General features: G+C 36.6%; 1 pseudogene across 1 annotated transcript; it reads right to left on the bottom strand.

The window, feature by feature from the left end:
- Window positions 1–6,118: 6,118 nt before the first annotated feature.
- LOC309666765 (matrin-3 pseudogene) lies at window positions 6,119–8,340 on the bottom strand (annotated as a pseudogene). Its single transcript has one exon. The product of its transcript is annotated as a matrin-3 pseudogene (transcript).
- Between the last annotated feature and the right edge of the window lie 875 nt (window positions 8,341–9,215).

Below are 9,215 nucleotides of genomic sequence, written 5' to 3' on the forward strand. Positions count from 1 at the left end.
CCACCAAAGAGGAGTTTCAGTCATAACATATAACAAAGTTCTTTGAATCCTCTTTTTCACCTATCTTTTAGAGTCCTGCCCCACAAGGTAGACAAGATCAACCTAAACTTCCATCCGCAATGCTTCAAACATCCCCTAAAGCCAGTCAGGATTGATCTTTACCTTTCTTGCCCTCCTTTCCTTTATTTTTTCTTCTTTTCCATAATTTTCTTTTGCAACTCTTTGTCATCTCCAATTTAAAGCAATCCAACTGGCTCTGACTCCTTTCAATTCTTCCCTTGCCTGGTAACCTGACTGCCTAAGACCCAGGAATTTAACAGGCAAAAGAGAAATATTTTTAGTGGGCAGGGAAAGAAAGAGGATATGAAAATATCTTACTATTTTTTTTTCTGCAGCAAATGGAGTTGTAAAACAGGAAAATAATCAGAATAAATGATAATTAATATAGACATATACTTATATATATATTAATTATCCAGTCCTCAATTATGGTTACTATTCAACTGGCAAAATAAATATGAAAAAATAACTGTAATTACAAATTGTGGATTCTTTAGACATATGGCAGGCTTAGTAAGACTAAGCTCTACTTTCAGAAAGAAAATGAAGATCAACTGATCCTCATCAAAAAATAATGATATTTTACACCTTAAAATCGTTACATATTAGTGGTAAGTATAATTAATGTGTTTTGGATAGTGTCCTTTATTTCCAAAAGTTGACAAAAATAATATTAAAATGCTGTTTCATCAGAATATTTAGTTGAGCTACCCTTTTTGAATCTTTGTATCAGTTTTTGAATCTCTGATCATTTTATTCCTTATTTGGTTTAAACAAAAATGAGAGAATGGAGAACTTAATGCCTTATCAATCAGGTGATTTTTTAAAATTCAGTAAGAAAGAATTTCTGCTACTTTGAAACATTCTATTGGAAAGTGAAAGAGAAAGGGAGGGTCAGAATAGCAATACTGACTAGTACCCAGTTCAGTAAATCTTATTTACTTTCCAGTTTCTCTGACACAGCTTATTCTGATACCTCATTTCATCATGAGAAGGTATAATCAGGAGTGGATAATTTGATACAATGTTATTACCAAGTGATAAAATGTTTGATTGCTTTATATTATTGCCTAAACACATCCCAAAATGAGTTTTTAGATTAGGAATAAGTTTTGAGGTATTATATTATGTTACAGACTGTGTAGTCATTTGAAAAATGTTTGAGGTTTAAATGAAGATAAATCAATAGTTGAAAATATTGTTCATGTAAAAAAGCTAGGGATTTTATCCTAGGCATGAGACTGACACTTCTTTTGATTCATATTTACAAACAACTTATTGAAGGGTCAAAAATACAGGTTTCTCTGAGCACACCTTTGAATATTTAGAAGAAAGTTATGAGCATGTTGTTATTCTCTACCACAAGGGAGCATTTTTCTGAAATACATTGGTCCTCTAAAATAAAAATGAACACAATCAATAGCAAGAGTTTCTGAACCTCAGCCTAGTATCTGACTATTGTGCTGCAGATTATCAAACTTTTATTCAAAGCTTTACCAGCTATGTATCAAAATGAATTATTTGTCTTGACTTTTTGCCTTAGACAACAGTTTAAAGTAGATCTAAGGATTAGACCTTTGGGAAAAAATAAATCATTCAATTCTTCCCTGTATAACTTATTATCTCCACCACAACTACATATTAACAGTTTTTCATAGTGAGTATAAGTAGTGCTTTATGCTTAACTATGAGAAAAGTTAGTCCAGAAAACAAAACAATGGACTTCCCTGGTGGCACAGTGGTTAAGAATCCGCCAGCCAGTGCAGAGGACACGGGTTCGAGCCCTGGTCCGGGAAGATCCCACATGCCGCGGAGCAACTAAGCCCATGCACCACAACTACTGAGCCTGCGCTCTAGAACCCACAAGCCACAACTACTGAGCCTGCGAGTCACAACTACTGAAGCCCATGTGCCTAGAGCCTGTGCACTGCAACAAAGACAAGCCACAGCAATGAGAAGCCCGTGCACCACAATGAAGAGTAGCCCCTGCTCGCCGCAACTAGAGAAAGCCTGCACGCAGCAACGAAGACCCAACGCAGCCAAAAATAAATAAATACATTTAAAAGGCAAAACAAAACTGTTGCTGCATGAGAGGATAAGTTCTCATTTAAGTACTATTATAAAATCTGAGCTATTTAGAGAAAATTCTGTCACCCTTAGCCAAGTTGTCAGATAATGTTTTAAGACTTATTCCACAGGGCTATTCTTAATTACTGTTAGTCACATTTAGTAGCTTCTGAAGATATATGCAGAATATAAAGTTGTGTCATAAATTATGGTCATGACCACCGGAGTGACAATACACCAGGATACAATTTGATAGTCATTTTTATGCTTCTCTTCTATTGGCTGCTTTTTACACCCATATGAAATTATTCTTCTGTCATACTTAAAGGAAAGGCAAGCAAGGACTTGCCTGGTGGTTCTGTGGGTGCTCCCAATGCAGGTGGCCCGAGTTTGATCCCTGGTCAGGGAACTAGATCTCACATGCATGCCGCAACTCAGAGTTCACATGCCGCAACTAAGAAGTCTGCAGAGATCCCGCATGCCGCAACGAAGATCCTGCGTGCCGCAATGAAGACCCAGCGCAGCCTAAATAAATAAATATTTTTAATAAATAACTAACTAAATAAAAGGGAAGCAAAGAGTTCAACATAGTGAGAGGCAATTGTGGTTCTCAACTGCCAAGACTAATTATGTGTTTTGTTTATACAGAAAACCAAACAGCAAGATATTGAATTAATAATGGGCAGAATCTTGGTTGTCATTTACCGTTTACCCACAGGTCCCTGAGGTTGTCTGCTGTTCTGAAATGTGAAGTAGCTGATGGCAGGGTATTTTCTTCTCTGGGATACTATTCCTTCCTTTAAGTCTATTTAGTGCTACTGAAAAAGAAATCACTAGCCCTAACAAATTTGCCCTGAGGAAGCTCTGTCTTGATATCAAAAAGTAGGACCAGATTTTTGGTAGGCATAGGCTAATTAGGAAGCAACAGAAGAACATATAAAATCTGCTTTTTTTCATTGGTTTACTAACTTGGAAAGTAATGTTTCCAGATCACTGACTATTGGACAAGGTAGAGACATTATCAAAGATTTTATGAATTATTATAACATCCTTCCCCAACCTGTCAAGCTAAGAAAAATAATGAAGTATTGATAGAATAAATTAATTATGTGACATTAGGTAGAACAGTGTAAGTTTGCATTTACTATGATTAAATTTGAGGGAACAAATTTTCTTTTACCTTATGCTTTTCTCCTTTATTTTTCTTCTTCTTTTATTCTAACATTTGAACCCAGTGAGTTCAGTTATTTTATTTTTTTTAACTGCCTTTTTGGGGTTCTTGATTCTTTAGTTAGTAAGTGGATAACACTGTATTTTATGTGTCTTAAAAGCACTTTTTTCTTTCCACATGACATGGCTTGTAGCTACTTGAATGCAAATACTTATAATACTATGCTAGTCTTTTCCTTATGTCTACTGCAAGCAATTAAAGTGGTGATGAGTATCAATGACCACTGTTGTTGTATTCTATGTCTCGAGAGTTGAAGTAAGGCCTAAACATGATTCAGACAAAACTACACAGGAAGCCAATGTGACACCTATTACATATATTAAAGATATGGAGATTTTGGATGCTATCACTATCTTTGTAATCTGTAAAATGTAAAAGTGCTAGGTTTATAATATTATTCATACCACTCTCATGTCCTTCTTGCTATCACTTCTTGGATTAAAAAAAAAATTGGTGAGGAAGCAAAACTCAGTGACAACATTTCATATTTTACTGCTTATTAAAATCTTCAGGGCTTATATGATTTTCTTTGTACAAGTAAATATATTACTGTAGACTTTATCTTAGAGATAATTTGTTCAAATAAGCAAATCAATAAATATTATTGAGTCAAGGAAGGTGAGCTACAGTTGGCTGATTGCCAAGAAACCTCACAGGACCGCACTACCTTGGAGAATTTACTACAGTGTGACAATAAGGTCTGACGCAGTGTTTCAGGCTTCTAAGATTTAAAATATTTTTGTCAATGGGCCACAGTTGAAAAGCCAAAAGCTCACTCAAAGTAGATCAAACAAAAATGTGATATATCTGCAGGCTACAGGGGAATCTCATGGAAAGTTCAGAATGAGAAGCCAAACCTCAGGAACAGAAAGTCAAGTAATTTTCTAGTTCTCCCTTTTCCTTACTTCCCCATAAGTATTTTTTTCTATTTTCCTTTTGTAGATTGATCCTCTATGTTTATCTTCTCTCCTTTTGCTTATATTGCTGAATTCAATTTATTAATTTACAAAGAGAAATATAACTCCCAAATGCCAGTGCATGTTTCCTCAATAGGCAAGCTTCAAGGTAAACCAAATTAATAAACGATAATTTGGTGAGCATGGGATCAGATGAGGTGAACTAGGTATGTCTATATAACTTTCCAACAGCAGCCACTTCTTTGAAATTGTACCCCTCTCAGAGCCCTTGCTAAAGTGATGGGTTTGGGTGATCATGTTTGTACTGTCTGATTCCATGATGGGTAGACAATTTGTATATAGACCTAATCATTCAGTGTCAGTGTTTAGAATTGGAACCAAGGGACACAGACATGAAATAGTTTGAAAACTGTGCATACTGTTCATTGAAGAAGCCATGATCAGGGATGAAATCAGTGGGAAAAATGGGAGTTTTGTTCACAGTGCTCCTTCTTTTTAAAAATAATCCTTTGCCATTTGGCCAGAAACTAGACAAGGCATAATGCACTGTAAGAGTAGTGCTATTATAAAGAAGAAGCACCATGATGGAAATCAGATACAGGCAATGTATTCAATACCAAATGGTAAAAGAGATAATTTTTTTTTTTAACTCAGATCTTTAGTAGCAGTCTTTGGAACACTCTAGATCAAAAACATAATAATTTGTTAAAGCATGCAAAAAAGTGTAACAGTGAGTAAAAACCACAACTGACAAATATATTGGTTAACATTTCAAACATGTATAACCAATGAACATGGCCTAGGTTTTTTTTTTTTTTTTATTGGTACTCACTTCAGAAACTTGAATCCAAAGATATAAGCAGTATATAACCAGAAAGTTACAAGTGGACACAGATTATACATGCAAATTTCTGTTCACAAAGGTCACATATGCAAGTATATGAATTAGAGGCATGCATCTAAGATTACGGCCAAACTTTTTTAAAATGCAGAAATGTAAAATTACATCTTGAAAATATGAAGAGATGGTCTACACATTTCAAAAATCAAATGTTGCTTATACCAGATGTATGACAGCTACAGGATTGAAGTGACAAGCAATAAGATCTCAAGAAATTAATACTGGTCAAAGAGAATGGGAATATTTTTACATTTCACTGAAAAATACGTTGAATACTAGAATATGAAATCTAGCAGGAACTTAGGGAAAAAATTACAAAATCTAAAGCCACTTACTTAATATTTCTTATTACCTAAACTACAGCATGACATTAAAAGAAAACTGCACCTTCATTTTAATTACCAATCTCACATTAACGAAGTTCTCAAAAAATGAAACAAAACCAAAAATGCTTCAGACTCCAAATGAAAAGTCTGCAAGGCTCAGATTAAAATGTGAAATGTTTCAAATCAAAGTGATAAAAATACAGTTGGTTTTGTTCTTTATTGAATGGAATCAAAAGTTTTGACATTTCTTTGAAGCTTGGAACTACTAAATTTCATTTCTCTGAATGTTTCTATGTATCTTTCTTAGTGGTACAAGTGTCTTAAGTAGCATATGAAGTCAGTCTCTACAAAGTATTTCTGTCTGTTACCATTTTGATAAAACAAAAACAATTCTTCATTAACTTAACCGTATATGTAGTTTTGCTATAACACTTAACACTTGAACAGACGTCTATTATTTTTCCACTATAACAACAGAGTACAATAGTTTTCTTCTATCTGTATTGTATTTAAAAAAGGTCAACATTTAAAAACAAAGAACCATTATTTTCTTTGAAATCATTAAGCTTCTTGCACATCTTAAGCTTCCTTCTTCTGCCTGTGTTCTTCTGCCAATTTACTCAGAAATTTCAACAGGAACATTGGGCTGATATGGTCCAATTCTGTACTCATCTGCGATTGTATAGTCCTCCTTGTTTTCATCACTGTGGCCATCTGCGTTTTCACTTGTATCTTTGTTGGGATCATCAGCATTCTCAGCAGATTCAGCACCTGGTTCTGTATTTTCCTAATTTTTAATTCTGTTTTCCAACGCTGCTTCATTTTCTTGGTCAAATTCCTCAATCTTGTCCACCTTTTTAAGCTTTTTCTTCGCAGTTGCTGAAGCACTCGCATTTGCATCTTTTTTTCACACAGCTTTTTCTGAAGTTTCCTTTTCCCCATCAGATGCCACATCCCCTAAATTAGCAAGATCTGTCTCATCTCCCACTGAACTGCCACTTTCTAGCAGTGCTGCTGCTGCTTCTTCATCTACAAGTAGCTCATCTTCAGATTCAAGAAGTATGTTAGGTTCTTGTTCTGCCTGGTCATCCTTTGTATCTTTTTCACCATCTTCACCTGACTTCTCTTCTTGTTCTTTACCTTCAGTTGTACTTTCAGTCTTCTGGGAACCATCAGTTTTGGATTTCTTATCACTTGGAGATTCTTTGCCATCTGGAGAGTAAGATCTTCTCTGGGATTTATCTTTTTTCAGTAAGTCAATGCCTCTGTTGGGAATCCTAAGTACCAATGTTTTGTATTTTTCAGACAGGTCAACTTTTACACATCTCCCTTGAAACCAAAGGGCCTTTTTCAAACAGTGGTCAACCATTGCCATTGCATCTTCTCTGGTCTCCATCTCAATAAAGGCCTTTATTCTTTTATACTTCTAGGATAAATGAACTCTCACTGGCTTGCCAAATACTAATGCAGGTGTAGCTGTATAATAAGCCACTGCAGCCTGAGCATCTTTTGTGGTTGCCATTTCAATAAATGCCTCATTAATTTTATTTAGAATCAGATAATTTGAATAACTCCAAATGGTTCCATCAGCTGTAATAGTTGATATCTCAAGTTTTTCCCTTGCCAGAAATCCATGATGTGAACAACTTGGCTAGTTCCCACTCTGCCCTTTTGCATGTGTCTTGGTCCTTGCAGGTTTCCATTTCCAGCACCTAGATTTCCTCTTGGTCCAACTGCTGGTCCCCCAAGATGAAATGAGGGAGGTGGAGGTACCAGAATTCCCGGTGCTGGGTTTGTATATTGCTGCAACATGAATGGATCACCCATAGTGTGTCCTATATCATTGTTAGGGTTCCATTCTGGGTAGATTTCAAGAAGCTGGCATCAACAACTGTGACTTGCTCCATTGATATGTTGACTCCACTCCTTATTAGAATGAACTGGCAAATCACATATAGAGCACAGATGGGGATAACCCTTCAGTAAGAGTCCATGGAAATCTTCTATATTGCTACTTGGAGGAGTGCCCCTCTTTTTCTCAAAGAGAGATCTCTCTTGCAAGGGGCCAGGACCATGTCCCATTCTCTCATACTCACTGTCAAATTTATGATAGTTACGCGAGGTCTCACCAAAAAAAGAATCATCCCTACACCTTTCTCCATCTCTTAATCTGTCATCTTCATAATCCATTCTGTCATAATAACCAGATTCTTGTGAACAACTTCCATGGTCATAATCAAGCACTGGGTTGAAACTAGGGCCATGATCATCAAAACTATCTCTTCTAAAGGGCTTTTTTTCTTTCCAATCGTCCCTAGGTACTCTGTATGGTGGCTCCCATGTAGCAGATCTGCCATCTCTACCATAACTCAATGTAGGGCCTTCTTCAGTTCTCCTCCTTTCAAGTTGTAGAAGAATTTGGGGCAAGTTCTCAGGAGTAATCTTGTCCTCTGGATAATGACTCAGTTCATCTAAGTTTCTAGCAGACAGACCAAAGTTGGCCAAAATGTTACTGGTCTGGTATGCATCTCCACGGTGCTGAGAAGACAAAGGGAGGGGACCTCTACTTCCAATGTTAAATACAGAATTCAAATTATGGGAAGAAGTACTAGCAGAAGAGAGTGCACTATGAGCTCCTTGTTAATTCAATGAAGAACTCATTCCAAGATTTGTCAAAGTGGCAAGGTGTGCAGTACCCTGGTTCATCCTTCCAAGAGATGCTGGCATACTTAAAGACTGGGTAGCAGCAGCAAGAAGGCCTATTCCTGCTGCAGACAGGTCACGCCCACGACCCTGCAAGTTGCTACCAAGAGATGACTGCTGGAATGACTTGGACATTGTAGAACTATCTCTTGTCTAGTTTATAGAGTAAAAAAAATTTTTTAAAAAGATAGCTAAAAAGAAAGCTCAAACTAGAAAACTAGGTTAACTTTGCTTCAAAAAATGGTAATGCCAAGAAAAAGGATCAATAAGGACTGTAGAATCTTCTTTGAGCTGAGAACCAGCAGACAACTCTCAGTCCCATTTCAGTATAAGCCAGGCCTCTCCCCCTACTCAGCGCGTGCACGTCGCTCGCACCCTCAGCGGCGGTCGTTTTTCTCTCGAGATAATTTTTAAACAGTGTTTGAAAAAGTCGGTTGAGAGTAGGAAAATAACTTACTGAATGACAACTTTGTGCCAGGAACTATGCTAGTTGCTTTGCTTATGTGCCATCTCACTTAATCCCCACAATTCACGGCCCTGTGAATTAGGCATTATACACTTCCTTACAGATTAGGAAACTGATGTTCACTTGTTAGTGCCAGGAAGTTAATGATTGACGTTGCTGAAATACAAGCCCAGATCTATCGAACCCCAGAGCCTGTCTTCTTTCTCTGTCATTTTCTTCCTGGCACAAGTGGGGAATTCTATTTAATATCCCTCAACATTATTATTCCTTTCATAAATATTTAGCTTCTCCCACATACCAGGGGTAGTGCCAGACGTTATGGATACAAAAAAGGAGTCCTTGCCTCCTTATTTTAGTGCCTGTTTTCCTCTTCTGAATATGCGAGTCCAGTCTGATAACCTCAGTTATGCTGGATGCAGGAAAGTGGGACTCAAAATGCCTGTCATTTTGTTCAGCAAACACTGACTTAAATAGCAAAACAAACAATTAAGGGTTACACCCATAGAATAAACAAAGTAAATTAGACATAAAATTTTATGAATGC

The sequence above is a fragment of the Balaenoptera physalus genome (assembly GCF_965194825.1).
Source record: "Balaenoptera physalus genome assembly, chromosome: 9".
Taxonomy (NCBI): domain Eukaryota; kingdom Metazoa; phylum Chordata; class Mammalia; order Artiodactyla; family Balaenopteridae; genus Balaenoptera; species Balaenoptera physalus.